The 18,864-nt window shown below is 40.5% G+C and overlaps 1 protein-coding gene across 4 annotated transcripts in view; it reads left to right on the top strand.

Annotated features, from left to right (window-relative positions):
- The first annotated feature begins 1,298 nt into the window (after positions 1-1,298).
- The window catches only part of FAM169A (family with sequence similarity 169 member A), a 70,186-nt gene continuing 52,620 nt past the window's right edge, over positions 1,299-18,864 (top strand). For 2 of the 4 annotated variants that reach the window (XM_060091754.1, XM_060091750.1), the window contains exon 1: positions 1,784-1,894. The gene's annotated coding sequence lies outside the window, so the exon portion shown is untranslated. Of the gene's footprint in view, positions 1,397-1,783; positions 1,895-2,054; positions 2,402-18,864 lie in introns of those variants that run through there. The other 2 variants (XM_060091752.1, XM_060091751.1) reach the window with 2 other exon arrangements.

Raw genomic sequence — 18,864 nt, 5'->3', positions numbered from 1 at the left:
TATACAATGGAATATTATTCAGCCATAAAAGGAACGAAATTGGGTCATTGGTAGAGACGTGGATGAATCTAGAGACTGTCATACAGAGTGAAGTAAGTCAGAAAGAGAAAAACAAATATCGCATATTAACGCATATATGTGGAAACTAGAAAAATGGTACAGATGAACCGGTCTGCAGGGCAGAAATTGAGACACAGATGTAGAGAACAAACGTATGGACACCAAGTGGGGAAAGCCGCAGCGGGTGGGGATGGTGGTGTGATGAATTGGGAGATTGGTATTGACATGTATACACTGATGTGTATAAAATGGATGACTAGTAAGAACCTGTTGTATAAAAAAATAAATAAAATTCAAAAATTAAAAAAACCCCAACTATTCAAAATTCCTGCTCAATTAAATCTAGTTCATTGTTAAGGTCCACAGAAATGGTAACTACTTTATGTATAACGTTTAAGATTTCTGCTAATATTACAAATTAAAAAAACATTACAGATGTGAGGTTGATTCTTACGAGCAACTGAAGGTAGAAAAGTCTATTTGATGAAAAAAATCTGAGCCAAATATCTCTGCATCAACAAGTATTCTTTGAAGTATTTATTGATCTCATTGATCGTTAGTAACTTCATGAAAGGTCGGTACTATGATTGCTAAATATTTCTGAGGAATTAAAGAAGCAATTTCAAAGGCACTGGATGAGCTAAAAACAGTGCCACGGCTCTTGAATGATGAGTTTATTTTCCAGAGTTTATGGATAATAGGAAGTCTTAAAATTACTCAAATGCAATACTATTCCTCAGTACATTTATTAAACATATTTAAACCATGGCATGCATTACTTTAAAGAAATCTACCAGGCTTTAAATACTTGAGAGTTTATCTTTCTTCCGTGGGAGTGTAATTAGCAAAAGGGCCCTGGGCGCTAAGGCAAGGGAAATGAATTGGAAGAGGAAGCGGAGGAAAGGAGGGTGGAGCACGGTCCTTCTGGGTTAGGGATAGTTTTGCGTGTGCTAGTTTCTGAAAGAGAAAGGCTCAACGCAGGAATCTGGTGGTTCCTTGTAATCTCAAGATGGAAGTCTGGGCACTTGGGCTTGTCCAAATTGTGAAGGGGCCTCTCGACTTCCTTTCGCCTTCCATCCTCCAGTGTGGCAGTGGGTTTCGGAGGGAGGTGGCCGGCGGAGGCCTCTGGACCTCGTCCGCACTCTCCGTATCCCTGTCCGAGGCCGGCAGGCCTCGCCCACCCTGGGTAAATTCCCGGAGGTCCCGCCCCTCGGTAGAGGAGAACTCCTTGGGGCGTGCAAACGGGATCCTGCGAATGTTGACATTCAAGGAATACGCAAATTCAGCGTCGTGGTCCCCGCAGCTTACCCGCACCTATTTTTATACCTAAGCCAAGGTCACTCTTTAATACCCGGCCATTGCCTGAGCTGGGGCGTCGCGCTCTGACTAGCTACGGTGGCGGGAGCGGGGAGAGGGGGCGCGGGTGGCGGGGCGGCGGCCGCGTGGCGCCCTCCGGCCGGCCGAGCCCGCACCTGCCCGGCGCCCGCCTAACCAGCGAGCCCGGCGGGAGGCAGGGCGGCGTCCCGGGCGTTGAGGAGGGGCCGCGCGGCGCGGGCGGGCGGGGGGATTCGCGGTGGGCGCGGACGCCGCGCGGCTGCTAAGGCTGGAGGCGCTGCGGCGCGAGTGCGTCACGCTGGCGGAGGGCACGGTGGGCTGCGGCCGACACGCCGACCAGGAGCCGGGCGTCCCGGGCGAGGGGCAGGCGGCTGTACCGGCCCCGGCAGCCGCGAGCGGCGCGGCCCGGGCCCGGCCGGAGGTCGCCAGCGAGCCGCCGCCGGCTTCATTCATTCCCGCGGCTCCGCCTCCTTTCCCGGGCTCCGGCGGCGCGTCCGAGGTGAGTGCGCGGCCCGTCCCGGGCGGGGGCCGCGGGCCCAGGCCGAGGCTGCCCGGTCCGGCCTCGCGTCCCGCCGGCCCCGGCCCCGCACCCCCGCGCGCGGACCACGAGCTGCGGGCTGCCCCGAGGACTCGGGCGCGGCGCAGGCCCACGCCGGCCACCCGGGCGCGGGGCGCGCGTCTAGCTGTGTGCGACTGGCCTGCTCCCCCGAGGGGCGTGTGGCGCGCCCCAGGTGCGTCGGCCTCCGCGCCAGCGCCACCATTTTGTGTGAGGGAATGCCTCCTTCTCCTTCCTCCGCCCGCCGCGGCCCGCTCCCCAGCTGCTGCTTGCTGTGCCCCCTCTACTCCCCTCCCGTCCCACCTCTCCCACCTGGAGCCTGTCCGCCCGGTCGGTCGCCTCAGCGTGGGGGAAGCGGACCTGGTGGCTGGTGGGGCGGAAGCATTTGGACTCGGGTTCAGCCACGGATGCTCTGACGGCCTCTCTTACCTTTAACCACTTTTGGAATAGGTATTGTATAGATTCCGTTCTAGAATGTAGGTCATTACAATTTTGTTCTAATTCATAGCTGCCCATTATGCAATTTTTCGAGGCCTGTGCCCTAGGAAATCAGTGGGTGAAGCTTTGGTTTGTTTAAGGCTCAGGGATCTGGATTACATTTACCCCCATTATCGCCCTTTGGGAGAGGAGGTGAAGTATCTCCCTGGCTTTTCAGCTTCTGGAAAGTGGTATGAGTGTCTTACCTGGAGTAGATTCTAAAATAACCTCTACCCCTTCCTCCTTTGGGATATCGTTTCAAAACCTGAATGAAAACGCTCTCGTGTGAGGATTTTGAGGGGGGTAGGGACAGGTTGCTAAAAGACTACCCAAAGGAAAAGTTGTGATTTAGAACTGTTACACCTTCCGTCGTTTTCACGGTTCCAGAGAATTTGGTAATTCTTGTTTTAACTTGTCTCCTCGCAAATATACGTACGTACCTAGTAGATTATACTCCGGTCATCTGTATTTTATCACTGCATCACAGACAGGGATTAAAGTCTGGAATGGTGGCAGTTGCATAATACACACATTTGGGCCCTGGAGGGAATTCACTAAAATGGATCCGGGTTTGATGTGCCTTGTATCGTCTGCTTACATTTATGTATGTATGTACAAAAGATGTATAGGTTATTTTTGCAAACTGTATTTTGCTTTTCTCCTTCAAGAGGAACGATTTTTAGTGACTAACATGGACAAGATTAAGTTTTTGGTATGTGGATGAGACTAAGTTTTTGGTTTTTAAAAACCTTTGCTTGTTTGTTGTTGTTTGGTTTTTCTGGTGGGGGGAGCCCAGGGAATGTGGTGGTGAGAGGAACCTGGGAAAAGTCCATTTGTGATAAGACTTGCAGTACAAATAAAGGTAAACTATCACAGCCTTTCACGGAAAGCTTGTAGCTGTCACAGTGAACTCCTCTCTTTGAATTTATGATGAGGATTGGCTTAGGGAACTTAGCTTATATGAGTAGCAACATTGGTCTGCTGCTTGAGTGATTATAACCTAAGATGCTTTACCTGTGGATTTTAGGTTCTAACAAGTTCCAAATGAGACTGACCTTTGAAATAGTATTCGAATCATTACAGCTGGTATCATTTCTCTAATAAAGATACAATATACGTCAAACAAAAGGCTTAACTTTGATTTGGAGAAAACAAAATATTTTATAGTTAGATGCTTTTGAGAGTCATCCTCTTTATTAAATTACTCAACTTTTTTTTTGATTAGTTGAAGACTCTTTCACTTAGTATCTCTGCAAACACATGATTCCATATCATGTACCATCCCTAGCAGAAGTGTCATGCCACTCCTTAATGACATGTTCTGTGGGAAGAATTACGGATGTGAAAGGGACCTTGGACGTCAAGAGATGAGCTGAGAGATGTCTTGTTTCAGAGAACTTAAGGAAGTAAAGATTGCCTGCTAAGGGTTGCCTATGCCCTGACTGGACCTGTGCTAGGTTCCAAGGGATTGAGATTGTTCCTGCCGGCAAGTTCAGCACATAGTCAAACACAATCCCTGTATCTTTACACTGATTCTCTTAATACACGTGTCAGAGAGGTTCACTGAATTGGTACTATTGTATTTAATTAACCTGAGTTTGGAAGTGATCTTGGTGTGCTTTTTTATCTTTAATGTGGCTTGAGATTTTGAGCATTATTATACCAATGGTTGAGAAATTGAAAAGAGAAAGAAAAACCTCCAACATTTTTCTACTTATCTCCTACCTAGCTAACAACCCTTTTTAAGCCTTCTGTGTGTGTTAGGTTCAGTCATATGCCTAAGATTTACTTTTTAGAGTTAATTAGAATACAAAAGGATTGAGTATTCGGGCAGGTTTTCAAAAAATATCAAGGATTCTGTAGAAAGGATCGTTGGTTGAGTAGGAAGTTAAACAAAACTTTCATGTTTATTCCCATTTCTAAGATTTTATGATTCGAAATTGAAAAAAAGAATTGCACGATTATTGTGTTTATAGTGATTTTCTTTTCACACACCATTAGGCTTCTGATCCTTTGTATGTTTAACCCTGAAATTAAAGTACTAAATTTGGCATGCTTCATCGGTAGTAGGGGTATTTCACAATTCTTTAGTACAACAACAACAAAATTACTCAAGGTTGTATTTATTAAGGAAGAGGTGTGATGATTTAAAGATAATCTGGGAACAGCTGATAATTATTAGACTCACTGAATTTTAGAGCTGGTATATGAAACCTTAAGGTTTATCTGCTCTGTAGGAGGGATCTACTCATCTAGTCCAACCTATTTTTTGGGCCAGAACGTTTGTGACTTCGCACATACTTTTTAAAAAAAGCATGATTTTAGTTACCAGCTGCTCCAATGAGATGTTAGTTTTAGGTTACACCAAAGGTAGCTTTCATGTATTCAGCAAACACTGAGTGTCTTATGTTATGGACCACAAAACCAAATAGACCCCACCCACATGGTGTTTATAGTTTAGTGAAGTATTGTGGATTAAAATGTTTAAAATTCCTTAAAATCTAAATGCACAAAGATTTTTGCAAATATGTATAGGGAACAAATCAACTTAGTAAATTGTATTCTTCAAGAAAGTGCCAAGCTGCATGTTGGGGGACCCCTGCATTTATGGATTGTGCAGAGGAGAGAGAGGGTTCAGTTGCTGAAAGAAACTGAGGGAAAGAAGCTAAAAAATAGAATTGAGAGAGAGTGTTGTCCAAGGAAGGAGGGAAACTTTTAAGTGGCAGAAAATAGTCAGTTGGGTCTGGTCTGTCATAAGGACAAGAGGAGTGAGAATGAAAATAATCCCTTGAATTTGGGAATTGAGAGGTTATTGGTGGCCTTAAGAGAAGTAATATAAGTATAGCGATAAGGGGAGATGCCAATTTAAGAATGAATAGCTGTGGAGAAAAAGTCAATGAGCTTGACTCTTTGTTGTACAATGATTGATAAAGTAATAAACTGTACTGATAAGGAACTTCTTAGTCTGAAGTCCTTTTTTTTTTTTTTTTTTTTTTTACTTTTTGGCCACACGGCAAGGCATGTGGAATCTTAGTTCCCCCACCAGGGATCAATCCCAAGCCCCCTGCAGTGGAAGCACGGGGTCTTAACCGCTGGACCACAAAGGATGTCCCTCTAAAGTCTTATACGTATTAACAATGCTTTCAGGTTTAGATCAGCCAGCCCCTGATATATCAGATGAAGTTATTCTGATTCTTAAGTTAACAGTAGTTATTATTCAGAGCAGTATAATTACACAATTTAAACCAAATAGACATAAGTTTGAACCCTGGCTTTATAAAAGAGTAGTTATAACAGAGCTTATCTCAAAATGTTGGCAGAGGTAAATGTGATAATGTTCCTAAAGGTGAGCTACAACTAATGTTATCAATGAGATTAGGATAGTTTTTTGTTTTTTTTTTTGTATCTAGTTCAGTGTTGCTAATCTTTTTCTCCCTTTTATTATCTTCTCCCCACATCGCGCCATGTACAGCACTTTTTTGAGGTACATTTCAAAGCACTGATTTACTTTTTCATTTTTAAAATTGTGATTTCTCTACCACTTGTCAGAGCTTTTGCTTTACCTGAGATAAAGTATAACCAAAATGAGTTGAGTTGGTAGAATTCTAGTTAAAACCAAGAAAATCTTTGGTTTTCATTATTTTGTGTATTATGTAGGGGAAATATGTGTTTTTTGAAAAATTGAAAGTAATTCACGTAGTCCCCTTTATAGCTTTTGTGGATCCCAGACTAAGAATCTGTTTTCTATTAATTACTTAATCCATATGAATGGGAAATAGAGCTATATTTAGCAAAAAACAACCACATGTTGGGAGTCTTGATATTTAGCTTTGTATGTTAATGCATATCTAAAAGTCCTTGAAATTAATTTCAAGGCTGAGGAGATTTCTTGATAAAATTTTCTAAACTGTGAAAAAAAATTGAAGTGATTCTGAGTAAATTTTGTTTGGAGAATACTAACTTTTTGTATCTGAGTAGCTTCTCAGAATGGCGACAACAACAACAAAAAGCATAGTTTTATTTTATAAAATGATTTACATGATTTTACAATTTCATACACAAATAACCACTCAACTGAAGTCTAGAAGCTCTTGGCTCTCCTTTCTAGAACTGGCTCACAGATGTTCTTGTGCCTTTATTTACAACAGGGTAAAGATATGTTACTCCAACCAGAGTTGGAATGTATCAGCTGTCACTAACAGTACTCTCATCAGCTAATTGGTTGGTCTGTGTTTTCATGCGGCATGATACATTTGTGGGTAGAATTTATTGTTGGGAAGGCCCGTTTCTTTTACTCTTTAGAGATATGTTGAAAAAGTCTAAGTATTCATCTGTGTATTGACTCTTCAAATATTTGAAGGGAACTTTCTTGCCTCCCTTCCAAGACTTCCCCAGCAAGACATGCCCTCACTGATTTCTCCCAATTCCTATTCCTCATCTACTGTACCGTGGATTCCAGATCCTTTGCCATCCTGGTTGTTTTCCACCGGAGGCATTCCAGTTTTTCAGTGTGGTTTTCTTAAAATGTGGATGTTCATTGTCCGATGCATGAAGAGGGCAGGGATTCTTTTCCATCTCTGCATCTGGACAGTCAGAACCCTAATAATGATGCCCTATTCTGGGGTCATTTTGCTTTAACTTAAAAAAAAAAAAAACTTGCTCATAATTCGTATTGAGTCTAGTACCAACTGAATCTCAAGCAATGGATAATAAAAAAAACTGTAATTTCGGTTTTTTTCCCTTAGCTCTATTTTGTAGTAATTTGTTAAAAGAAATATTTGGTAAGCATTTTACTTTGTCAGCTTTTAAGTTTCCCTTTTATTTTAGAACAGTTGGCTTTCTATTTATTATGTAGTAAACATTTAAAAATTCTGACGAAGATGGATCATAGTGATTAGAACAAGTATCTAAAGTCTGAAGAGAGGATACTGCAAGACTTAAAAAAAATCTAACACTTAAAGAGTGACTGAACAATATGCTTGATATATTCTATGATAATTGTATGATTAGATACATTATGGGTTATACTGACCTTTTGTCTTGACCTGGGAACCTGGTTAAATCCAGGTTCTGGAGAGAGATTGCCTAGGTTTAGAGACTGACTCTGCCGCTTACTAGCTGTGTGAACTTGGGCAACTTACTTAACCTTTTCACACCTGAGGCTCCTCGTTGGAAGAATGTATGAATACCTGCCTCATAGGGTCATTTTGAGGAATAAGTGATATAATACGTGTAGAGTGTTGAACATAATGCCTCGTGCAAGGTAAGCAAGCAATGAATGTTCATCATCAGAAAACATTTTGAATTATAAAAAGTGGTTATAAATGAATTTGATGATATTACCCCTTTGTAAATTATTTCCTATCTATCTTCATTATCTAAGTAATCAAACATAGACACCTAAGTTACTAGTTAGAAAGGACATCAGAAATCATTTGATTCATCCCTACTTTATATGTTTGGAAAAATGGATTATGCTTCTCTGGAGTTCTGAGCCTGGTAGAATAGACGAAGAAAAGTAAATCACACTCTCATGTGATAAGTATGTTAAAAGAAGTATGCACAAGGAACTTACGAGAAACTCATGAGTTTCTCAACTTGTGTGCCTTCATTTCTACCTATTAATCCATCCTACACACAGTTGCTAGATAAATTATCTTAAAGCATAGCCTTGGATGTCTCTCTTTTGCTCAGGATCTTTAAATTGCCTCCTTCTGTGTGCCAAATAAAGTCCAAACTCTTTAGTCTGGTATTCTTGGCCTGTTATGTTCTATCCTCAATTTATTTTCCTAGTGTACCTACCACTACTTCTTTTTATATACCTTAACTCTGTTGGTGAATCCAACTACTTGCCATTCTCAGCATGCTTTCTGGCTTCCATTTAGCATTCCCATCTTCTTAGAGGGTCTTCCTTTCTTATTTTCTTTTTAATTAATTTTTATTGGAGCATAGTTGCATTACTCGAGGGTCTTCACTTCTATCTCTGCCTGTTGAGAGACTATCTCTTGCTCTTCCTTTAGCAGCAGAACTTCACGTGTTTCATCTGTGGCAGCTCTTGCTCCTAGCACCAGTGTGTGGTTTATTTATACAAGCCTTTGTTCAGTCATTCATTTATGTAGTAAATATGTATTGAAGCCAGAGAGGAAGGCTACTACTATCTCTTTTTTTCCCCAGGACTGCTGCCAGTGAAAGGTAAGAAAACAATTTCACTTGACCTGGGTAAGCATACACACCTGAGTTTGCACGAGGATTGCAAGAGCAGGTGTATGGGGCCATGAGTCTTACGTGCAGAGTTGGAGAAGCCTGGAAGGGAGAGCGGAATGGTTAGCCTGTGGGTTGGAGGCTGCTGTTTTTCCAAGTTGGGGTGATACTCTGCAGATAGCAGCAGCCCTTGGTTACATTTATTTGTTGTGCAGTGAAAATACTAGGGGATGGGGTGGGGTGGTTTTTGGTGGTGGTGATTGTGACTCAGCAGAATATTTCATAAATCATATGCCCAAATGAAGCACCAAGTTTTGTTTTGTTTTTGCTTTTTGTTCTGAGTATTTCCTTTAAAATGAAAATATCCATCTTCGTGGTTCTGAATGAGACAAACCTGTGATATTTTATGTGAAAGATATCTACAACAATATGCATGTTGTTTGGACTCCTGTTTTTTAAAATTGCCTGTGTCCTTGAGGTTTCCTACCAAACCCCTGTTAACTTTAAGCACCATAAAATCAGACCTGTTACATGGTAAAGAAACCAGGTTTAAAAAAATAATAAATTTAGATTGTCTAATGTTGAAATGAAGGACAAAACTTTATGGTGTATTCATTTAAGTAGTTCTTATTTTGCCCTTCCTGATGTTTGTAGACGGCTGGGTTCAGTAAGCTGTTCAGTAAGCTGGGTCATGAAGGGCTAGAGTAGCCGACATGTTCTAGAGGCGCGTGTATTCTGCAGTACTATATGTAGTCAGTCAAGTGGAAGCTTCAGTTATAAGCAAATTTTTTTTTTTATCTTGTATAACTTAAAAAAATTTTTTAAACATCTTTATTGGAGTATAATTGCTTTACAATGGTGTGTTAGTTTCTGCGTTATAACAAAGTGAATCAGCTGTACATATACATATATCCCCATATCTCCTCCCTCTTGCGTCTCCCTCCCACCCTCCCTATCCCACCCCTCTGGGTGGTCACAAAGCACGGAGCTGATCTCCCTGTGCTATGTGGCTGCTTCCCACTAGCTACCTATTTTACATTTGGTAGTGTATATAAGTCCATGCCACTCTCTCACTTTGTCCCAGCTTACCCTTCCCCCTCCCCGTGTCCTCAAGTCCATTCTCTACGTCTGCATCTTTATTCCTGTCCTGCCCCTAGGTTCTTCAGAAACTTTTTTTTTTTTAGATTCCATATTATGTGTTAGCATATGGTATTTATTTTTCTCTTTCTGACCTCACTCTGTATGACAGTCTCTAGGTCCATCCACCTCACAACAAATAACTCAGTTTTGTTTCTTTTTATGGCTGAGTAATATTCCATTGTATGTGTGTGCCACATCTTTTTATCCATTCATATGTTGATGGACACTTAGGTTGCTTCCATGTCCTGGTTATTGTAGAGCCGCAGTGAACATTGTGGTACATGACCCTTTTTTTTTTTTTTTTTTTTCTTTTTGCGGTATGTGGGCCTCTCACTGTTGTGGCCTCTCCCGTTGCGGAGCACAGGCTCCGGATGCGCAGGCCCAGCGGCCATGGCTCACGGGCCCAGCCGCTCTGCGGCATATGGGATCCTCCCAGACCGGGGCACGAACCCGTATCCCCTGCATCGGCAGGCGGACTCTTAACCACTTGCGCCACCAGGGAGGCCCACCCTTTTTGAATTATGGTTTTCTCAGGGTATATGCCCAGTAGTGGAAATATCACCTATTAATTTATTGTTAGGCTTTTGCATATGTATCTGAGGAGTGTAAGTAGCTCTCTATATCTTGCTGCAAGTGTATATCTAGTTAGAAACGGATTTAGCATCCATTTCTGGGTGTGGTCATTTAGTATTTGTGTTCTGACTCATTTTGCTTAGGAGTCTCATTTCAGCCCTATGAGCCCTGTTTTGCCTCCCCAAGGTAGAACCCCCATATCATATTCTGTCTCGCTTGGAGGTTGGATGCAGGCATGTAACCTAAATTTTGTCAATCGGATGCATCCAAGAGAGGCTGCACTACAAAAGCGATTGAGGAAGAGGCTCTATATGGAATCTCCTTTCTTCCCCGCATGTCTCTTCCCTTGGGTCCCTCCTTCCTCCTTCATCAAGAATAACTACTGTTAACAATAGCAATATAATGTATGCCCTTCCACATCATCTTCTGTGTAAACATGTAAGTATATACCAATATTTTTCATAAATTAGTTTTAAAAGTACATGCAATAGGCTTTTTAAAAAGAAATTAAGAGTTGAGCATTTTTGGTGTTTGTCCTGTTTTACGAATTGTCCATGCCACTTGCTTGTTTATTTGCATCTTAGTTTAAAAACCATTGTATTTGTATTAAGCAACCTAACTCTTGCAGGTCATATTGGTTATATAACGTTTGTCTCTGAATTTTTTGTTTTTATATGTAAAAATTTTAATATGTATTCAAAGTTATTAGTTTTACCCTTGCAATTTATTCCTTCCTCAGAGTCCCTTTTTCTCTCTCTGTTCAAGTAATTTGCCTATGGTCACACAGCTAGTAATCCTGGCAGTTTGGCTCAAGAACACACTCCCTTAACTAGTATTCTACATATTCCACCTTTCATGTGTACAAAATTCTATGACATATGACTGGATTTTTCTTTTGTAAGCCCTAAAACATACCAGATACCCAATACCTTCATCTTTAAATGATTTCTTAGATCTAGGACCATTTCTGGATATGGAGAGGAATTAAACCTTTAGAAAGAAAACTGGTAAGATTTCTTTTGATATGTATAAGCAATCTTATACCATCTTAGGGTCCTAAGGCGCTGTGCTTTCAGACATAGCGTGGTAACTAAAAGGATAGGCCTCACAGCTAGACTGCCTGGGTTTAAATTCTAGCTTTGCCACTTACTATAGTGTGCCTTGAACAAGTTACTCTGCTGCTATGTGTTTTAATTTCCTCATCTGACAAATGAAATAATTAAATTATCCACTTCATGGGTTTGGGATAAAAACTCTATCAGGGATACATGTGAAATGTTTCAAATAGAACCAGGTGTGTAGTCCACTGTTGGCTTCAAAAGATGATTTTGTTTTCTACTTGAAATAAAAAGAGGTAACAGGTATGAACTGCATTTAACTTCCTGCCCCATTACCCATAAACTTATAGGTAGTCTTTACCTATATGTAATCAAATCTTTTTCCTCTCTCAGAAGATAGAAAAGGATTTCTGAGCAGTGTTGAGCCCACCTGAGAGTTGATAGTTGTAGCAGTCTGTTCAGTGGTTTCATTTTTGTCATACTTAAAAACTGAGCTCTAAGAGCAGAGAAGGATTAACCTAGGAACTAGGGTCTTGTGTGGGTAGGAGGGATAGAAGGATAAAAGGTGAGTTGGGGAGAGAGTTCAGTTGAGCTGATGTAGTACATAGGCTAGGTTCGTTAGGGAAGGTTATGATGTTCGAAAGAGACAAGGGAAGAATCAAGAGGAGAATCATAATAAGGTCCAGAAACAGGCCTTCTGTGTAAAAGGTTGAGAGCTTTGCGGATTATGTTGCTGGGACACCTAAGCTATTTTCGGTGTTGGGGGAACAGTGAGGAGAGGTAGGATCATGCCTTGGATTGGTTGAGATAATTATTTTTTCTCTAAGAACTCTTTCAGCTCTAAAATTTCCGTAATTTTTTGGATCTTCTCCTCCTCCTAAAGCCCCCAGATAATAGCAATAATCTATAAGAATCTTGAAATTATTTAGGAACTAGTGTTAAAAAAATATATTTCCCTGTTTTAAGAGTATAGTTGATATCCAGTAATTAACCTTAAATAGGGAAAAAAATCACAATAATAGGAATATGTTTTTTAACTCTTATATTTTCTTTCTTGTTAAGAGCATTCATTCTTGCAAATAGATACTTTTTCAGGAAAAAGGGATGAAATTATTAAAAGATGGGTGTAAAATAGCTGGTGGGCATCTTAGAGTTCTTACGTAAGAGGTATAAGCATTAATTTTTTTTTTACAGGTTATCCAGGATTAATGAGCATGCCATTTTGCTTAATTTATAAATTAATTTGGACACTTTTTACACTTCATTGTCCATTCTGCGTAAATTTTTTGATGAGTTAGTTCGCTCAAGGCGACATTAAGCTTTCTCATTCATGTAGAATCTAGTTAGGCCTTTCGGTTCATCTCATGGGCAGAGCATAAAGTACTTGACAGAATTTGATCTGACAGCTTTACAGTTATGTAACATAGAACAGAAGCTTAAAAACAACAAAAAGGAGAGAGAAGTGACTGATTTTTTTCACAGCAACCTGTATTTCTCTCCAGAACCTTATTACCCTTCTCTTGCCTCCCTGAACTAGCGGAACCAGCTTAAGGCTAGTAGTTTACACAGTCTTAAGTCACCACTATTTTTTAAAATAAACAGTTAGAAACATTTAGAGGTGAAAGGTCCTTAGGATTATCCTGTCCAGTTGCATCACATTACCAATGAGAATACAGAAGCCTAAAGACGGTAAGAAACTCGCCTAGGGTCACAGAGCTGGTTAGCACAGCTGACCCGGGAATCAAGGTCACAGGATTCCAATGCGAGTACTTTTTCTGGTGTAATATGTGAATAGAATATTTAATAACAAGGTAATTATTGTGATATTTTGCAAAAGGAAGTTTCTTGTAACCATGACAAAGACTATGATATTTGATTTTGCATATTGAGTACAAATAATTATATTGGAATGTATATTTGATTGTCTGGATTCATATTCTTCTAGCTCCACTAGTGGTATGACGTTGATCAAATCTTAATCTCTAAAGCTCCATTTCTTTATCTGTAGAATGGGGCTGATAGAAGTGCCTCATTACGTATTACATGCCACAGTCCCTTTAAAGTATGGTGTGTGGTCATTTCTCAGTAAATGTTACCTGCTATTACCGATTTATAATAATTTCTAGTTCTTTCATCTTCTTTAAATACTAATTGGTGATTGTTTAGCCAATAAAATTTAGCACTGAGAATGACCAGTAATAAACGTAACAGATTTAAGGACAGATTTGAAAACACAAAAATATTTTAGAGGAGGTGTGTGTCTGGGCTTTTGGAATTGGGGAAACATTTTCTCATTTTTTTCATATTAAAAACTGATGCCATAGTTGTTTTTAAACTATATTCAGAAATCACAACTTTTTTTTTGGAGAAATCACAACTTTTAAAAAAATAAATTTATTTTATTTACTTATTTTTGGCTGCATTGGGTCTTTGCTGCTGCACACGGGCTCTCTCTAGTTGTGGTGAGCAGGGGCTGCTCTTCATTGCGGTGCGTGGGCTTCTCATTGTGGTGGCTTCTCTTGTTGCGGAGCACGGGCTCTAGGTGCGCGGGCTCAGTAGTTGTGGCTCGCGGGCTTTAGGGCGCAGACTCAGTAGTAGTGGTGCACGGGCTTAGTTGCTCCGCGGCATGTGGGATCTTCCCGGACTGGGGCTCAAACCCGTGTCCCCTGCATTGGCAGGTGAATTCTTAACCACTGTGCCACCAGGGAAACCCCAGAAATCACAACTTTTAAGTTTGTTGGGAGATGTCCTGGAGGTGAGATGAGAGAGAAAAGAGTGAAATAATTCCTTCTATAGTGAAGAAGAAATACATTCATTTTAAACTAGCTTTGCTGCCACAAAAATGATGGATTTAAGGATTTGTTTAGTTATGCTTCCAAATCTCAAAAAAAAAAAGATTTTAAAAAAGTCCTTTAGATCAACAATATTAAAATCAAGTCAGATGTATCTGGAAATTGCCAGATTTCTAGTGCTCCAAGTCTAAAGTTTTTCACTATAAAATGTGCTCTTAAAGGGCCTTGAATGTGATGCAGTAACCCAGTATTTAACTGCGTCTGTAGGATGGGCTTGGGTGTCAGATCCATGTCTGGATCTCAGGTTTGCCACCCGCTCTCCATGTGACTTTGGGGAAATGATTAACCTCTCCAAGGTGGTTTACTTTTCTATAAAATAAGAATATTGGTTGGGTCCACCACATATCTTTGCTACAAGGCTTGAATGAGAGTGAATGGCATTCTTCTAGCACAGTTCTGACACATTCTGGCACTTAATAAGTTAGTTGTTAAAAATCACAACCTCTAATTAAGTGAAGTTTTTTCCCTCCAGTAATGCTCTTTATGTAAATTTCAGAGTATTTAAATGATTGGATTTCAGGAAAATAGAATTGTTTCATTTTGTGTTTGTATATAAAATTTTTTTTAATTTTTAATTTATTATTTTTGGCTGTGTTGGGTCTTCGTTTCTGTGCGAGGGCTTTCTCCAGTTGTAGCGAGCGGGGGCTACTCCTCATCGCGGTGTGCGGGCCTCTCACTGTTGGGGCCTCTCCCGTTGCGGAGCACATGCTCCAGACGTGCAGGCTCAGCAGTTGTGGCTCACGGGCTTAGTTGCTCCGTGGCATGTGGGATCCCCCCAGACCAGGGCTCGAACCCACGTCCCCTGCATTGGTAGGCAGACTCCCAACCACTGCGCCACCAGGGAAGCCCTGTATAATCTTTAATAATAAAAATTAGCCTAGAATAGATTATTTTTCTATTTAAAAATCTCAATCTAAAAAGGTTTAAGAATGAAGGATAATGACTTTCTCTTTTTACACTTGAGTTTAGTCATGTTATACTTGCCTTTGATCTGTAGCAGTCTTCTTTTTTAATTTTTATTATTTATTTATTTATTTATATTTTTGGCTGCGATGGGTCTTTGTTGTTGCGTGCAGGCTTTCTCTTGTGGCGAGTGGGGGCTACTCTTCCTTGTGGTGCGCGGGCTTCTCACTGCGGTGGATTCTCTTGTTGCGGAGCACGGGCTCTAGGTGCGCGGGCTTCAGTAATTGTGGCACGTGGGCTCAGTAGTTGTGGCTTGCAGGCTCTAGAGCACAGGCTCAGTAGTTGTGGCGCATGGGCTTAGTTGCTCTGTGGCATGTTGGATCTTCCTGGACCAGGACTCAAACCCATGTCCCCTGCATTGGCAGGCGGATTCTTAACCACTCCGCCACCAGGGAAGTCCCTAAGAAAGTTAATTTAGTAATAGATTAAAAAAAACAATCCCTGATAAACTTGCTATTCCGCCAGTCTCTTCCTTGTGGGTCCACTGTGTATTCTTTGTCTAGAATACTGTTTTTTTTTTTTTTTTTTTTTTGCGGTACGCGGGCCCCCCACTGCCGTGGCCTCCCCCATCGCGGAGCACAGTCTCCGGATGCGCAGGCTCAGCGGCCATGGCTCACAGGCCCAGCCGCTCCGCGGCACGTGGGATCCTCCCGGACCGGGGCACGAACCCCGGTCCCCTGCATCGGCAGGCAGACTCTAAACCACCACGCCACCAGGGAAGCCCTACTGTATTATTTTTATGTGATTGTAATCAACTATGCTTTTGTAGACCAAGATTTTGGCAGCAATCTTCAAATATTAATTTACATTTTATCCTTTAAATCAGGATTACTCTTAGCAAATGAAAATTTTAAATGTTTCATTCATACCTTGTTTTGGTAGCTAATATTCTAGAGTCTTTTGAGTTGGTTTAAGAGGAATACTTTTTTGAGGGGGGAGCGGCATGCGGGATCTTAGTCCCCTGCCCCCCCTGCCCCCCACTCCAGGGATTGAACCTGCGTCTCCTGCAGTGGTAGCCCACTGGACCGCCAGGGAAGTCCCAGGAATGCTTTTATATTAATACTTTTTGAGCTTCTGTAGTATATTAAATGCTTTTGAATGTTTTACCTGGATACAAAGCTGGGAGCTTGTCTACAAAAGAGCAAAAACAGTTACTAACATTCTTTTAACTAGCGTCCTCATTATGCTTCTTTCACCCACTACTGACCATTTGTTTCATGTTTTTAGTTTTGTCTAAATTTTAATCTTCACTACAATTGTTAGATCTGACTATAGAACATAATGTTGTATTTCCTTAGTTCGCTTTTGCATATTGACTTTGATAGAGTTATAAAGATTTGCCACACTAACAAATAAGCGTCCTTCAATGCAGAGCTACTGTTTTATTTTATGATCCTTTTCTAAGTATAGCCTCTTTTTTTTTTTTTTTTTTTTTTTTTTTTCTGGTACGCAAGCCTCTCACTGCTGTGGCCTCTCCCTTTGCGGAGCACAGGCTCCGGACGCGCAGGCTCAGCGGCCATGGCTCACGGGCCCAGCCGCTCCGCGGCATGTGGGATCTTCCCGGACCGGGGCACGAACCCGTGTCCCCTGCATCAGCAGGCGGACTCTCAACCACTGCGCCACCAGGGAAGCCCAGTATAGCCTCTTTTTAAGATAAGCTCCTGATGGTTCTCTCCTGAAATTCAGTCTTTTTTTTTTCCCCCCTTTTTGTAAGTTGGATGGAAGTTCTGTGGTATTGCTTTCATAAATCGTTCACAAATTTTTCTTGCTTTCTCCTTTTATTTAGACATTTACATTTACTAACAGATGGGCTGAATTTATGTGTTCTATTTCTAGGTTTTGATTTTTAAAAATTAAAAATCAATGTAATTAAAAAATACATGTTTGTATGTATATAAATTTATATATACAAATCAGGGCCCCAGTCATATGTATATCAAGTTTTAAAGTTCTTAGCACCAAGATTTCAGATTATGGCAAAAAAGTAACTTCCTCTCATTATCATATCTTCGAAATTCATAAAAATATGTTTAACTATGTATATCTGTTACAGTATATGTCTGTCCTGTCTTTTTTGTGTTTATCTCATATTTCCATTAGATTTTCAGTTTCCTGTCTACTAATACTTTTGTTGTGTTAAAATAGATTTGATGAAGGTCACCTTCGAGAAAAGTAACTTTTATTTTTTCAATTTATTTTCTCCTGCCTTTCCATTTATAAATTTTTTAAAAAATTAAAATTGAGGTTTTTGACAGATATTCGGCTCTGCAGTTTTTATTGTGGGTAAATACAAAGCAGGTAACTTTTAAGACAATATAATCTTTACCAGCTTTATTTATACCTCCTTTAAGAACTAGTAGATCAGTAGTTGACATAGCTCATAAGTTGGGTTTTTTTTTTAACTTTTTCTCATGGAAATTTTCAAGAATACACAAATCAGGATGCTCTCCACAATGGATTTGATCAATATGTCTCTTTAGTTTCTTTTAATTTACATTAGTTTCCACTTTTTTCTTTAAACTCTATTCTGTATATATATTGAAGAAACTGAGTTATTCTAAATTTGGCCGGCTGCATACTTTAAACAGCATTTCACATGTTTGTCTAATGGCTTAGGTAGATTTGGATCCAATTTTCTTGTTGCATTACATCAAACTACATACAATATCTGCTTGTCTTACTTTTAGTAAGATTGATAAGTCTGGGTATGCAGGCCTGTCACAGAGGAGTGCATTTAAAAAAAACATAAATCAACAAAGCATTATTAAATATTTTATACCTTGGAAAAAAAACAGAAGTGAGTGCGTATATCTACCGAAATATTCCTGCAGCAATGCTCATGGCAGCCCAAATGCCCATCAGCAGTAGATTGGTAAATAAACTGTATATGTGTATTGTGGAATACTACATAGCAATAAAAGGGAACAAATTAAATGATAGATGCAGCACCACTTATGTTTCTCACAGAAATAATGTTGAGTGAAAAGAGTTGATGCAATAGAGAGCATACTATATGATTTCAGATATAAGAAGTTAAAAAATGGGCAAAATTAATTTCTCATTTAAACATATTGTAAGGCCAGTGAAACAATGCTACCTATTAAAAAGTGCTTCTTTCTCCAATTGATTGAAATAGCTCTGTAATCATATACGCAATTTCTATAGGCATTAGGGTGTATTTATCTTTCTCCATTGGTCTGTCTATTTATATGCCTGTATCACATAGAAGTTTTATATATGCTTGTATCATATAAGGTTTTTTGGGGAGGGGTTTTGGTTTTTTTTTTTTGCGGTACGCGGGCCTCTCACTGTTGGGGCCTCTCCCGTTACGGAGCACAGGCTCCGGATGTGCAGGCTCAGTGGCCATGGCTCACGGGCCTAGCCGCTCCGTGGCATGTGGGATCTTCTTGGACCGGGGCACGAACCCGTGTCCCCTGCATTGGCAGGCGGACTCTCAGCCGCTGCGCCACCAGGGAAGCCCCATAGAAGTTTTATAACCTGCTTTAATATCTTAGAGGGTTTGAACTTTTCTCCAGTCATTGCTCTGCCTTTTTAGGATTTTTCTAGCTATTCTTATTTATTCTTTCAAATTCACTTTATAATCAATTTGTCTTGCTTCAGGAAACAATAATCCTGAAGATGTTTTCAT

The sequence above is a fragment of the Mesoplodon densirostris genome, chromosome 3 (genome assembly GCF_025265405.1).
Source record: "Mesoplodon densirostris isolate mMesDen1 chromosome 3, mMesDen1 primary haplotype, whole genome shotgun sequence".
Classification (NCBI taxonomy): Eukaryota; Metazoa; Chordata; class Mammalia; order Artiodactyla; family Ziphiidae; genus Mesoplodon; species Mesoplodon densirostris.
Note: the sequence above shows the minus strand (reverse complement) of the source record. Positions and strands in the feature narration are given on the sequence as shown.